General features: G+C 36.1%; 1 long non-coding RNA gene across 1 annotated transcript; it reads left to right on the top strand.

The window, feature by feature from the left end:
- Positions 1 to 371: 371 nt before the first annotated feature.
- On the top strand, positions 372 to 12,841 carry LOC308247001. The gene is made up of 3 exons (XR_013960446.1): positions 372 to 417; positions 2,481 to 2,557; positions 12,673 to 12,841. It is a non-coding gene; the product is annotated as an uncharacterized lncRNA (long non-coding RNA).
- The last annotated feature ends 3,133 nt before the right edge of the window (positions 12,842 to 15,974 follow it).

Raw genomic sequence — 15,974 nt, 5'->3', positions numbered from 1 at the left:
AGTTGGTTGGAGAGTCATCTCAAGCACCAGGGGCCTTCAGGTTTGATTCCCTCTCCGGGCACATGCCCAGGTTGTGGGTTCAATCATTGGTTGATGTTTCTCTCTCACACAGATGTTTCTCTCTCTCTCATTCTCCTTCCCTCTCTCTAAAGTCAATAATTAAAAAGAAAAAAAGAATTTACATTTTAGCTATAAAGAAAAACACACACATGCGAATAGTCAGAGTACCTAGATTAAGTCACTTATGAGTGTTTGGGTGGGGAGGGATGGATGTTATTCTGCGTTCCAGTTCCACTACTGTGAATTTCCTGAATTTCATTTCTTTAGCTCATAGCAGGTATAAACTCCCAACAAAATGCAAAAACATACGTGACAAACTACTCCAGGCTACTTAAAATTGCTGAAAAGTAAAGAAAAGTAAGTAACTTGTGGAGGAAAGTGAAAATCTGGAAAAGCGGTTGGCATGAGAGGGGAGGTGGCACTTTTTGGTGGTTGTTGTGGCTTTGCCGTAAGTTCAGCCTCACTCATTAGCGGTGCTGCATGGACAGCCAATACTTCAAAGAAAAGAGTGACAACTTTCTGGCTAAAGCAGTGGTTCTCAACCAGGGGATTCTGTCCTGCAGGAAGCATTTTGGTAATGTCTGAAGACATTTTGGGGATTACAACTGGGAGTGAGGGTTTGAGATGTCAAAATCCTACAATACAAAGACTGCTCGCCACAAACAAAGAATTATTTGGCCCAAAATATAAATAGTGTCAAAGCAGAGAAACCCCTAGGGCAGAGCAACCACAGGAAGGAGGCTGGGCAAGCCACAGGCAGAGGGAGAGCCCTAGAGGAGAGCCAGAGAAGATTCTGGATATGAACCTACTTAGGAAAGTGGCAAAGCTTGAGTTTACAATGAATGACTTATCCCAAGATGATCACATGCACATAACTACCACCAGGGCAAGAAGTAGGAGATTGCCAGTGTCCCAGAAGCCTCCTGTGTTGGGTAAAATAACATTTAAGAAACAAATTTTCATTATAGACAAACTGCTTTAACAATTATCAATTCAAGCCCAAATCTTGTTTTGTTTATACCCTCACCCACTTCCTAAATTACTTTGAAGTAAAATTCAAACATCTTGTACTTTCTAGTTACATATATCTGTACATATTTCTAAAGATAAAGTTCATAAAAAATAACTGCAATAACATTAAAAATACCCAGGCATTAACTATAATTCCTGAAATTCATAAAATCTCCAATGAATGTCTAATAAATGTCATGGAACTTTCAGTGTACCATTACCAAGAGCTATGCAATTGGATAGTTGAACAATTTGTCCCCAATATTGATATTGCTAATGCTATATTATAAACTTCTCAGATTTGTCACTATCTTTCCTGTTAGTTCAGTAATATCATGTGTTTTAGTGTATTCAATTCTATGTGTGGTAAGCTAATCACTGATTGAAAATATGGCCCTAACTGGTTTGGCTCAGCGAATAGAGCGTCAGCCTGTGGACTGAAGGGTTCCAGGTTCAATCCCGGTCAAGGGCATGTGCCTTGGTTGCGGGCACATCCCCAGTAGGGGTTGTGCAGGAGGCAGCTGATTGATGTTTCTCTCTCATTGATGTTTCTAGCTCTCTATCCTTCTTCCTTCCTCTCTGTAAAAAATCAGTAAAATATATATATTTTTAAAAAAGAAAATATGCCTAACTGTTTTTTTTTTTTGCTTTTTTAATATTTCATGGTAATATCCCTGTTAACATCTGTCAAGAAAGTTTCTATGGAAATTGAGCATAAGCTACAATATTAAATATATACAGATTTATCATTTTTCTCTAGATCCTTTCTAGTGGAAGTTTTGTGCATATGTTCAGTTTTATATTGCTCTGCATTTCATGTCTTACTTTTCTTTTCAATAAAAGCAGAAGCTATTTGATATGTTAACACTGCACTGTCATGCAGAGGGAATTTTTTTAAGCTTTCAAAAACACTTTGGCAGTATTGTTTTAGAAAATGGAGTATATAGAAAAAGACAGCTAACACAAATTACACTCTAGAGCACATTTTCATATCTGGAATTTAGAGAAAAAGAGAACTTTTGAATACTAAAAATTTATAATTACTCAGAAAATATTTGAATTGTTAAGATGATTGTATCATTTAGAAAGGATTGCAATGTAGCTGAATAGGCAAGATGATCCTTAAATTTTAAGTTTTGTGTGTTTTTTTTTTAAATTTTAAGTTTTTATGAATAATTCTATGTAATGATACAGGAATCAGCGCAACAGCCTTTGATATTCCACTTTAAAATAATAAGCAGGTAGAGCAGAGTAAGCAAATTAGATTTGTGAAACACCATATAAAATTATTTAATTGGATACATTAAGTTATTTAACCCAAGATGTTTGTTGATCATTGAGTTGAGCTATTAACAGATCAGGTGTTAACACTGCACTTCTCAGCACAGGTGCTAACTGCTGTGTTGCAGGTCATTTCAATGAGCTTTAGTTCTTGGAAGATGAGAAACTGAAGCTGGGAGATGGTCTGGATTGGATGACCTATCTGGTGAGTCACAAAGCATACCACATCAACTATTAATTGTATTGCTTGTGCAATTTATTTAAAATTAGCAACGTTATAATTTTGCTTCAAAAATATTAAATCACAGTTATTCAAGCACTTGCTCCTGATTTTAAGGGGGAAATAATCTATCCCATTTACATTGCAGCTCAATTTTAATTTAAACTGTTTGATGCCTTAGTTTATTTTACCTAACTTGTATCATATCTTGTTTTTATTTTTTTTATTTTTGCTAAAGACTCATTTCCTGTTTTTTTAGGAGGGGGGGCTTTGTCTTCTATGCATTCATATGACACACAGAGGGTAATAGTCATGCTTTCACACTATATTTAAACTATGCTTTGAAACATTGTGTGGTAGGTAGAATCCTAAAATGGCCCCCGAATTCTGTCTTGTTGCTATATACAGCCTGTACTACTTTCTTACCTGGAAAGCAGACAGGACCTATGAATATATTGGACTCTCACTGGATTATGTTGTGCTGTATGACTCTGCTGTAACAGATGGAGGGAGATTCTCCCATGGCTTTAGAGAAGAAACTGCCATATTGTGATAGCGCCACATGGCTAGGACCTGCGGGTTACCTCTAGAGGCTGAGATCAGGCCCCAGGGACCTCAGTGCTACAGCTGCAAGAAACTGAGTGCTGCCAACTCGGAATGAGCTTGGAAGGGTATCCTGAGCCCCAGGTAGGAATGCAGCCTAGGTCAATATCTCCGTTGCATTTATGTTAAACTCCAAGCAGAGAACCCAGATACACTGTGCCTGGATTTTTAGATACTGTGAGATGTTTTTGTTGTTATTTAAAATAATTTTTTTGTTTTAATATATTTTTATTGATTTCAGACAGGAAGGGAGAGGTAGAGAGAGATAGAAACATCAATGGTGAGAGAATCATTGATCGGCTGCCTCCTGCATGCCCCACACTGGGGATGGAGCCTGCAACCCCGGGCATATGCCCTGACTGGAAATTTAATTATGATCTCCTGGTTCATAGGTCCATGCTCAACCACTGAGCCACACCAGCCGGGCATGTGCGATGTTATTTTAAAGCACTATTGTGGTAATGTATTATGCAGCAATAGAAAACTGGTGGGTAGATCTTACTTCCAATACAATCTTTACTTCCTTTTCTATATTCCTTTCCCTCCATAGATGTTATAGCAGGAGCAGAAGGCCTTATACAATTGATCTCAAAATGAGCTCTCAAGACCGTCATTGTAATGGAAGTGGTGGCTAACCAAAGCTGACTTCCAGTGTGTTAAGGCAATATTCTGAGTGCTGCTTACCTGTCATTTCTACATTTATACTTGTGTTTTCTTAGTTCAGACATATGTCTTTAAAAATCCCTGAAGGAGGTCCTTATTCCCAAGAATTTTTAATGAAAACAAAACATTCTTTATAAATGACTGAGTTTATAAAATGAACTGTCAGTAATTAACTCCCCAATGCATTTGAATAGTTTATTGACTATGTTTTATCATGTTCATTTCTGAAATTGGGATACAGTGCCTTAAATTTATATTGAAAGAATCTTGCTTCTCAAAGGCAGAGGACTGAGTTATTTTGTAGCTGTCACTCCTGCACATGTGCGAACCTAACCTTGTAGGTAGTTTATGTTTTGCAGTTGTAAGTTCATTTGAGTTATTGGCATCATGATCAAATAAGCTACTGCTTTATAAATGACATATATATCCCTAATTATTGCTTAAAACATCTGCACAAAGTTAGCATTTATGAAGCAGCATTGCTATGAAAAGTTGTCTTACATAGACAGTTACCTGTCATGGGCTATGATTGCTTTTGCTCACTATGTGTGGCCAGCATACAGAGCCATGTCTAGCATAAAGAGTGGAGTTGTATGTGTCTGACGGCAGAGTTAGGTTTCATGTTATTGCTTGAGGGAAAGTTACACATTACTTCTGAAAAATGATATAAACGAAACTGTGTTTTATTAGATTGATGTTACTAAGGGTGAGTAATAGTTGAACTAGTTATAAGTTAAGTGCATTCTAAATTCCTTCTTTAACTATGCTTTTTACTTTATTCACACACCATCATATCACCTCAGATAACCAAGAAATTCTTTATTGTAAATGGATTTATCTATGTTTAAAATTAAAGTAGTTTATAAAGGTTAAAAAAAAGAATAAATATAAAATAAATTCAATCAAAATGATACTCCAGGTTTTAATATTAACATCATATAGGAAATAATTTTTTAAAAAAGCATTAAACTAAACAAAGAGGCCATTTCTTAGCAGGTAAAGGACAACAAACACAATGAAGTCTTAATAAAATGAAATTATATAAATAAAGTTCGGCCCCAAAATTGATGACAGAGACAGCATTACAAATCAAGAAAAAATATAAAAAAATACAAGTGTTGATGAAGTCTTTAATACAACATTCTGCCTTTTCAAAGCAAGTAGGTAACAGAAAAAATATATAGACAATATAAGTAACATAATTAATGGCATTTAAACATTTCTATATACCATATTTCAGAAACTATTAAATACTTAAGTACTATTTAAGACTTAAATACTATTTATATCAGTCATTGGTTTGGTTATAGGAAATAGAGACCACTCTAGCTATTTTAAGCAAAAGGCATTTGACACAGATAACTTTGTACAAAATGACTGGAAAGGCAGAAGTGGCAGAGGGATGATCCCCCAGGAGTGATATCAAGAATCAGTGCCAAATGGGCCTGTGGGGTTGCTGCTACCTTTGCCATAATCAGAAAAGTGGGTAATCAGGTGAACACCATATGAACTGTCACGTTTAAGAACACACAGCTTGATCCAGGCATCAGGAAACTGCTGCTGATTGCCTTCACTGCAAGTGCAGTTAAAATTTTATTTATTTATTGTTTACGCTATTACAGATTTTCCCATTTCTTCCCCTTTGCCTACTTCCCTTCCCTACTGCCCTCGCCACGCCCTCTTCCCTCTGGCCATCACCATACTGTTTTCTGAGTCTATGGGTTACGCGTGTATGTTCGTTGGCTAATCCCCTCACCTTCTTTCATCCAGACCCCTTCTGGAGTTAGCAACTGGGCACTGGAGCGACGCCATCTCTGTACTTATTTGCCAGCAGCAGGAGGCAAAACAAAAGTTGTCCCCACCCCACTTGCACCTTCCCAATCTCACGGTGTGGGGTAGGCATTTTTGGTGTAGTCAAATTCACATCTACATCCTGAATTGCCTGTGAACTTTGGAAGTGTGGTTTTAGCTTTCCAGTCTCTGTAATATAAAAAGACTTCCTACACAATGGAATGGACACAAGTGTAAAGTTAACCATATGGCCCAGCCGGTGTGGCTCAGTGGGTGAGTGAAGACCTATGAACCAGGAGATCACAGTTCGATTCCTGGTCGGGACACATGCCCAGGCTGCGGGCTCAATCCCCAGTGTGGGGCATGCAGGAGGCAGCCCATCAATGATTCTCTCACAGCATTCATGTTTCTATCTCTCTCCCCCTCTCTGAAATCAATAAAAACATATATTTTAAAAAGAATGAAAGCATTTGATGCTGTGTATTTGACTCTCTATACCTTTGGCCTCATACTGAAAATGTCATAAGATATTTTATTTCATTATTTTATAGGGGTCCTGCAGATTCAATTTCATATTTAATCTAAGAATTCTATAGGATAATTTTTAATTTCAGTCTTTGAGTTTGTTTTTATTTGTTTACATATACATTATTGATTAATAGTTTTGTTAATTCATGGTCTGATACTATGATTTGCATATTCAGTTGTTTAGCATTAAAAGTACATTATTTGCATTCAATATATCCCTGTTGTTTAAAATGTTTTCATTTAAATTTCATGGATGTGTTATATATATGGTTAACTTTTAAAAATATATTTTTATTGATTTCAGAGAGGAAAGGACTGGGAGAGAGAGATAGAAACATCAATGATGAGAGAGAATCATTGATTGGCTGCCTCCTGCACTGCCCCAAACTGGGAATCGAGCCTACAACCTGGCATGTGCCCTGACTGGGAATCGAACCATGACCTCCAGGTTCATAGGTCAATGCTCAACCACTGAGCCACTCCAGCTGGGCAAATACTTTTATTCTTAAAAGAACTTTCTGATGTCCCCAAAACCAGTTACTTCTAGTAACTACCTGCAAATTAAAATAAGAAGATTGTTTTTATATATCAAAATTTCAGTTTTAAGAAATTATAATTCTAGGGTTATCAAGGGTAAAGTGACAGTGATATATACTCTCAGACAAAGTATATGTTGGTACAAAATGGTTGAAGGGTAATTTGGCAACAGGTATCAAAATCTTCAAAATGTAAACTTTGATGCATTTTTATTTTGAAAACTTTATCCTAGGAAATTAATCTAAAATATTACACAAAGAACATGGACTAGTTTATTTAGTATAGCACTATTTGGCAAAATTGCCCAATATTAGTGAAAATTTAGATAAAATGTGATACAATTTTAACATTCTCCATTAGTGTTTATTAAAATACATTTCATTTTCAAAATTGAGCTATCAGCTATGAAAGTGTGTATACATTTTGGGGAGATACCCTGTATATCTATGTATAGAAAATTATACTGGAAAGCTAAATACAAATATATTAAAAGGTTTTTATAGTGGCTGATAAATCAGTCAATGCAGGTTACATTATAATTTGGAAACAAACAATACCAAAATCCCAGTGGCTTAATATACAACAGTTTATTTATTTGCTCTCTCAAGGTCTGCTGAGGGTATAGGCAATGTTCCAGGGCAGCTGTCTTCCATGTGGGAGCGCAGAACCCTAGCTAATTTGATCATGTGGCACTTCCATAACAAGTCTTTCTACGATTGCTGAGGCTGGAGGAGAGAGTTGGCACAGTCCTACAGGTAGTTTTCTCCCTTGAATTTATATTTCACCATAAACAAGCATAAGCCATGCCAAGCCTAAGTATCTCAAACTAGAATCCAAAACTTCACTCATCCCAAATTGTTAAGTATTTCAAGTCATTCTAGTGCCTGAAAATTCATTTCATTCTTGACAATAATATGCTGGCTTTAACATGCATCATTTACTCCACCACAGTCTCAATTACCCTAGCTAAAATGAGAAAGAAATATTTACATCAAAGCCTTGATGAAAATTCTAGAATATCTCATCAATAAATAACAGTGAACTGAGATGTAATACACAGCTTACATTTGTCTCTTAGACGTCTTTGGACACATTCTGCTTTCTCTTTTAGGTAATACTCATAAATGTTAAATACAACGGGCTATGGGGTGATTTTATAGATGGCAATCATATTGTTTACTCCACATGAACTGCCTTCATTTTTTCCAGTGTCTGCCATTATTCTGTTTTTGTTGTTCCCATAAGTTTTGCCAGGGATTTTATGGGTTCTAATTTTCAAGCAGCTTGTATTGCCCAACCTAGATCGGGGGCAGGGTAGTATTTTAGTCATGCTCCTTATCTTGTCTATAACCTTATGTTAGCCCTTCTGCATTCTGAGTCATGGCTTATTCTGGTGTGAAATAAAGTTGATTTTCATGTTAAAGAAGGGAACTTAATTCTATCATGAAATTTAAGGACAGAATAGTGCCCTTCTAACCATATTTGGAAGACCACCGTAGTTGGTACATAAACATAATAAATATAGAAAATTTACTGACAATGAACAACATCCCAAATTACTGGATCTTAAATCTCTTTCTTTAGGGTTGTTCTATCTCCAAGGTGAGAATGATGTGGTACAGCAAGGATTTTTAAATGTGTTTATATAACTCACTGCTAATTAAACTGCTCATGTACAGATAGATACTACAATAAGTGAGTTATCCAGAATAAGTGATATGGGATAAATGATGGAAAAAGAAAGACAAAATTCTTTGAAAAGAAAATTGTATATAGTATTAGATATATAAGATATATGTGATTTCTTGATTTCTTCTGCATGTGGTTATAATCAAATCCAAATTTTCCTATTTCACATACAAAATGAAGTTGGGAATTGGGCTGGGAAGGGAATTTCAATTGGCTTTGACAGGTTGGAGTAATTTTCAACATGGCTTTGAGATAGTGGTTTTGCTTGGCTAATACATATTTTTCAATTTTGTCAATTGAGACAGATACCCCAAACATTAGAGAAGTGTTTGAATACTGACTGTTTTGTGCCAGGAAGGCACATTGACTTTGGTGTACAATGGTAAGATCATGAATTTTGCTAAATACAATTGCAAACACATGTTTTATTGCAAAGCAGGCAATGAAGAACAAATTAAAAAATAAACAACACAGAAATGGGTTTCACTAAGAAACACTGAAAAACACTGAGGGTGTTTGTAAAAATTATAAAAATTGTGCAGCTAGTACAACTACTTTTTACATTGCCACAATATTAAAGAACCAAATTGGTTCTGCTGTTTTTATCTTTTAATAATTGAACCAAAGAGATTGAATCATGAACACTAGCCCAGAGAGATTATTTACAAAGGCATTTTAAATACATAAGGAAATAATTTCAGGACAATTGAAATTTTAATTTAACTATAAAAACAGTCTTTTTTGAAATTTTGGCCAGATCAGAATTGTATGGATTTTGGAGAAACACTGTTTATTACAAGATTCAAAGAAAAATGCATAATTGCAATGTGATCTCCAAACTAATTATTAATAGAATAGTTTGAATTGGAAAATAGGTGATATTTTAAAGTTTATTTCATAAATAGGATAACATTTTGTTATCGATCCATCATTTTCATTACTTCTGTCTTTGAAATAGTCCAAAGACGTCCCATTATGCTAAAAGATGAGACCATGATGTATGGAATCCTTATTCAATAATCTGTCTGTGGGCAAAGCATCATCTTGATTCTTAATTTAGAATCTCAAATGTTCTAGTTTTTTATTGTTTCAATTTGCTAAGATCATTTTCTACCATCATAGCAATAGTACCTTCCCAAAATTATTTCTGTGTGACTAACTGGTAGTGAAACTCCAAATCCAGAACTCTAGGGACATGCCAGGCCACCTTTTCTCAGCTTACAAGCAATAGAAAGGATTTAGTTTATTTATCCTTTCATTCACTCAATTATAATTTTCTTTGAGGTGCAGATACTTGTCTGTGTTTCTCTGACAATTCTCTTGGTAACATGGTCTGTCTTAAATCATACGTTTCTATAGGACAGGGACCATGCCTATTTAATTTTCTTTTCACGCATCCAACCCAAAGCAATGAAAATATGTGAACTTAACACATGAGCTTGGATGATGATGATGATTATAATAATTTATGTTTTTTCTCTTTTGCTTCTCAGTGGCACTTACTAGTAATTCACTATTGCTGACAGCAAAATGCATATTTCTTTCAGCAAAAATATAACAAATAGACATAATGCATAAAATTTAACTGCAATATTTCTTTAATTTCATCCTATTTTTTTCTGGCTCTTTTCTATTTATCTGACAGAATTATATATGAAGCCAAATCTTTAAATTCTTTGCAATTTTTTCTTTGGATTTATAGCAAAAGTCTGTTGATTATTTCATATCAGTCACTATTAATATAAGGCAAACATAAAAAAAAATGGAAAGAAGCAGTTAAAAGAAAAATGCTACAGAACAATGCGTGGTATTTCTCATCCACATTCTAATGTAATTCATCATGGCCAAAACTTTACCAATCTGCTAGCTTCCCAGAGAATTATAAGCTTTTTTTTTTTTCTTTTCTGAGATTTCCTCTTTCCTCACAGTCAAGTAACTCCATACTGTCTTTGCTTGTTTGTTTCAATGCAAAGATCTACCATCCTTATTAAGTAACTTTTTAAGAGTCACATTTCAATATAGATATATAACTACTAATAAACATATTCGATAACACCAAGCCTTCACATTGGAAAATCATGCCGATACTTTTTATTAGTTAGCATGTGTACATTGCTTCATAGGGCTAGCACTAAGTGATACCAAAACAACTGAGGAAGTCTAGGTGATCCACAATGGGAAAAGTTTACTGAAAGGTGGTCCATTAACCAAATAGAATATTATATAGTCATCTAGAAGATAATTATGAGGACTGTATAAAAATGAGTAATGTTAGCAATGGTAAGTAAAAAACTGATCATAGAATTACAGAGATATCTGATTGTTTACCACTGTTTAAGAGGAGCTTATTTGTCAATAAAATTGGGATGAAGCAACAGAAATGGAAAGGAAATGGCAGAGCATAGAGGCCATGAGCATAGACTTGGGTCCAAGGTTCCTGAATTTTATTTCCAGTTTTGCCACAATTCAGTCGCTTTACCTTGAGCAAATTATAAAATCTATGTGCCTCAGTTTACTCCTCTGAGAAACAAGGATTGAGTGTCTTCTCCATAGGCTGTAATAAGGATTAAATATGTTAAGTACTAAGAAAAATGCCTGGCACTTAGTAGTAGTATATGTATTTATAAATTTTTAAGAAAGTGGTCATATTGGTGAGATTAAAGGAGATTTTGTGTTGTTTCTAGATAAAGTGAATTAAAAATATTTCATGTGTTTAAACTTTATTTAAAAAGCCAAAGAATTGCATAAATAATTTAGAAAGGATAATGATTAATTTTAAATACTTTTTCAATGGGAAGGAATACAACTTATCAATTTGGAAAATTACACCAATAAGTAATTTTATAAAAAAATCTAGATAGTCAAAACTACTATTCTTAATTCTTTTACTTTTATTTAAAATTGCCACCTTGTTGTTCTTTAAATATGTTAGTTATATCATGTACTCTTGGCCATCACAACCAAGAGTACATTTAGTTTATATTTAATATAATTTTCTTTTCATACATATAGTGATAAACAACCAAGTCTCACTGGACTTGTATATTTTCTTCTCCACAGAAAGAGATTTTTATATGTCAAAACTTGGCTTCTCCTCTGTGTATTCAGATGAATCTTTGGCAGCTCATTTTGCTTCATTCTTTTGTAATTTAAGTCCCTGATCTTGCTTTTGAGATTTTCCTTTAGGCTATCTTAGAAGAGAATTTGTGGGGATCCAGATATTTTTACAGGTCAGGTATAGAATTCGTTTATGGCTAATGCAGTATATGGAGGCTTGAGGCTCCCCTGCTGCCATTGTAGTTGCCAGGAAATTCCAGATTAATGATGGTCTCTATACCTAAACAAGTCTCCATAACTAACTTCAGTTACCTCCAACACTAACATCACCAATATATGATAATGTTGGCCTCTACTGGGTACTTAAGATACTTTCAGTCTATTTCAGGCAAAGGGTGTTGGCCACAGGAATGGATGAATCCAAGGCAAAGACATTTATTTAATGAGATGGGGGAAGCCATCTATTTGGCTGTTTTATATTAGAATATTTGTCTCATTTTGGTGTGGCTGTGGAAAAACAGATTCATGATAATTTCTGGGAGAGAATGGCTCCATCCTGAGCAAGCTAGAGATGGGTGGAGTAGAACCGCCTTTCCTTTGCTTGTTTTTCTTTGGATTAAATTACCCCTAATAAGAGATAGCGGTATGACTTTGGAAGTGGCAGAAAGACACATGGAAAGCTGTAGCAATGATTTTAGGCCTGAGGCTTGACATGTACCTCTGTGTCATTCAGCTTAATTTATCAGCTGAGTTAGGATTTTATGTTGATATTTGGGGCCAAGAAGAGCGGGTGATAGAAAGTCATTCTTTTGACTGATGCTCTTGAGTTTATATTTCACTTGGTCTTGACAGTTTCAGGACAATATTAAAGACTTCAGGGTCCATTTCTCAATCTTAGAAACTATCAATTTAAGGGAAGTATTTTAAGGTCTATAGAAGCTAATGCTTTTAACTGATATAACAGTGAAAAGTGATTCTAATTCACACTAGACTTTGAGTGATAAAAGTTGCACAGTAATTATCTGGATCTGAGAAAACTGGCCAGCACCTAATTTCTATGATTGAGTATGTGACACCATATTACTTATAATCACCAAGGAACATCTTCTTTGAAAGATTAATGGTACAGATTATGAGGATCAAGTGCAATAGCAATATCATTACAACATAGGCGATAATGGGCCAATATTTAAACACAGTTTCTTTTATCTTTTTTGTTTACACATATTCAGATTCCACTCCATGGTGTATGTGCTTACCTCAAGCCATCAGGCTTCTATAGGCCCAAGGTAAAGACTTTCACAGGAGATCAGTGCTGGGGCCCCACCAGAAGGCGAGGGGATCCCAAGGCAGGTGCTGGGCGTGGAGGCCACGAGGGCATAGGCTACCAAGGAGACAGAACTGAACCTCACATCACCCGGCTTGGCCCCGGAGGATGGCTGGTTAGCCAGAGATGAGTAAGATTCCTCAGGGAAGGGACAATCTAAGACAGGCACAGTCGCAGAGGGGCCATCAGGAGATAACTTGGGGGTCAACAGAGGTGGGGTGCAGACCCTCACCCCCCCAACTTTGCAGGGGTCTGAACCCTCACCCCTTCTGAAGGAGGTCTCCTGCCCCCATGGCTGTTTCGCTTCCCATGCCCAGCTCAAATAGGGACCCAGGTAACAGACAGAGACTTGGCCGACAGCAGCTGCCCTCTCACTGCAACAAGACTTGTTTGAGTTGTCTTGTACCCACAGTGTGGGGAAGTGGGTTTTTGATATCCAAATCCAGCCTAGCACCAGGAATGCTCAGGGCCTACTCAAGAACGCAAATAATCCTTCCCACTAATATTTACAGGGTACAATAAGATTGTTGTTAGAGTATTAAATTTGACAGTAAAATAGTAGTCAAGTTTTCAGACTAATTTAAATAAGCGAATATTCTAGAAAAATTAATGGTACTGGACAAAAAGCTGTTCCTAAAGTGTTAACTAAAATTTTTATTGGTAGTTCATCTCATGGTAAAATTGTGTAACATGTAATGAACCTAAAGCAGTCATATTTTAGTGCAAAAAAATTAGAATTTAAAAGCTATCAAGACTACATTATAAAATTTCCAAAAGCCTCCTAGTACTTAAATTAAAAAAGGGGGCATAGTAGAAGAATATCATGTAAGGAAAAATATCCTGTAAGTAAATTACATCTAGAAAATTTTTACTTTAGAAAATTAACTTTCATTTGTAATGCTAATAGCAAGACACCCATGAAAAACACACATGGTGTCAAAACAAGCCAAAGGAAAATCATTTGGGCAAAAAATGAAAAAGGATCCCAAGTAAAATTTATAGAAAAGATTCCTTTATTAACTTTTGGTCAAGAATATGTTTGCATATTTTCAGAAAACAACTCCAAGACCATGTGGATTCCTGCAACAGAGAGGAATTGACAGGACTGCTCCAGCCATGAAGACAGAAGAGAAACAGTCCAGAGATGGAAGACGCTGACGACGCCTTGCGATACTAGCAGTCAGCATCTGTGCGTCGCTGCAGGTTGCCCAGGACCAAACCAGAGAGGGTCGGACCTGCATTACCACCATTTGTCCACCATCCAGAACTGAAATATCGCTGACATGTACACATAAGGAACTGTTTGACATTGAAATTGGGACTCAAAAGAACTGTTGGCCCAGAAAGAAACTCACTACAGACTGATTCATTTACCTCTCAGCATAACCATTATTGCTTGTCTCATTTTCGGTTCTTATAAGTGTATTTCTAGTGTCACATGATCTCACTCATCTGGGGGAAATAATGAACAACATAAATTGATGAACAAAAACAGACCCGGAGACAGGGAAGCATCGATCTGACTGTCAGGCATCAGAGGGAGGGTAGGGGAGGGTGGGGGTAAGGGGGAGGGATCGGCCAAAGGACTTGTGTGCATGCATATAGGCCTAACCAGTGGTCACGGACAACAGAGGCATGGGGGCATGCGTGGGGAGGGGTTTGGGATGGGAATGGGGAGATGAAAACAAATATGTGATACCTTAATCAATAAAGAAATTTGAAAAAAAAAAGACTTTTACAGGAAGCTGGGGTCAATGCTTAAATCAGAGAAGTGAGCAGAGTCAAAAGCTGAGTGAAAAGTCTATATGCCATCAGCCAATGAGGTGATCCTGAATGGATTACCAAAGTTAAAATGCTAATTAGATTTGTTGCTAGAATCTAAGAATAAAATTTATAAGAATAAGAGCATCAGGTTGATGTTCTTATTTTTATAAATCTTGAGACAGAACTTGTTAGCAGCTGGGGTTTAAAGCTTGCTGAAGCAAGGTACTCAGGTAAGTGAGTCCTCTATATTCACAAGGTCGTGGGAAGATGGAACACCATGATTCTTTAATTCTAGACCAGTTTTTCCAGTTTTATAGATATTAGTGTGTGTGTGTGTGTGTGTGTGTGTGTGTGTGTGTGTGTTAATGGGGTTTGGTGCATAAGATAAAAAGTCTAGTTCTCTGTGAGAGCAAGCAAAATATATTTGATATTTTCATTAATATTTTTGTGTTACTTGAGCCTCATTGACTAAATTAATTTTGTTATATTTAAAAATGTTCTTCAGTTTCCAAAAATGCTTTCTCCTAAGATATAGTTTACTGGAAACCATTGAGAAAACTCAGGGCCGAGGCCAGTGTTGCTCAGTTGGTTAGGCATCGGCCCATGCACAGACAGGTTGCTGGTTTGATTCCAGGTCAGAGCACAAGCCTGGGTTGCTATCTCAGTCAATGTTTCACTCTCACATCAATGTTTCTCTCTCTCTCTCTCCCTTCCCCGCTCTCTAAAAAAATCAATAATTAATTTAAAAAATCCTCTGGAAAATATTTATGATTTTGTCCAAAATCCAGGGATATTCACTAATAGGCATTTTATTGTGTTGCAATTATTCTGCCTAAAGTGGATTATATATACACTTATTCACCTTTACCCTTATAGAAAAGAGTAAGACTAGTATTATTAAGAACTGGCTATTTAAATATTATGTCTTAAACTAAAAAGAGTGTTTTTTCTTATATTTTCTATCTTTATCAGGTAAGTTACTCATCTCCGTTTCATTAAGGTTATTTTCTGAGGTTTTATCTTATTCTCTTACTTGGAACATATTCCTTTATTTCTTCATTTTGCTTAACTCTCAATATAGTAGATGAAGCAACCACCCCTCCCAAGTGGCCCCGTGTAAAAGATGAACTTTGCCTCAGTCCTTTGTCATCTCTCAAACTTTTATGTTCGTCCAAGCAGCCTATTATATATATATTTTTTATAATAGCTCATAATATTTGAGGATGTGCCAAGTGTCCTTAGAGGAGGATCTCTACACCTCAATATAGTCTTTTTGGAAACCAGATTCTCAGGCAGCAGGTTTTAAAAGTGTGTAAAAAGCCCAGCTGGCATGGCTCAATGCTTGAACGTCAACCTATGAACCAGGAGGTCACAGTTTCATTCCGGGTCAGGGCACATTGCCGGGTTGTGGGCTCCATCCCCAGTTGGAGCACGTAGGAAGCA

Source organism: Plecotus auritus, assembly GCF_963455305.1.
Source record: "Plecotus auritus genome assembly, chromosome: 4".
NCBI classification, from domain to species: Eukaryota; Metazoa; Chordata; class Mammalia; order Chiroptera; family Vespertilionidae; genus Plecotus; species Plecotus auritus.
Note: the sequence above shows the minus strand (reverse complement) of the source record. Positions and strands in the feature narration are given on the sequence as shown.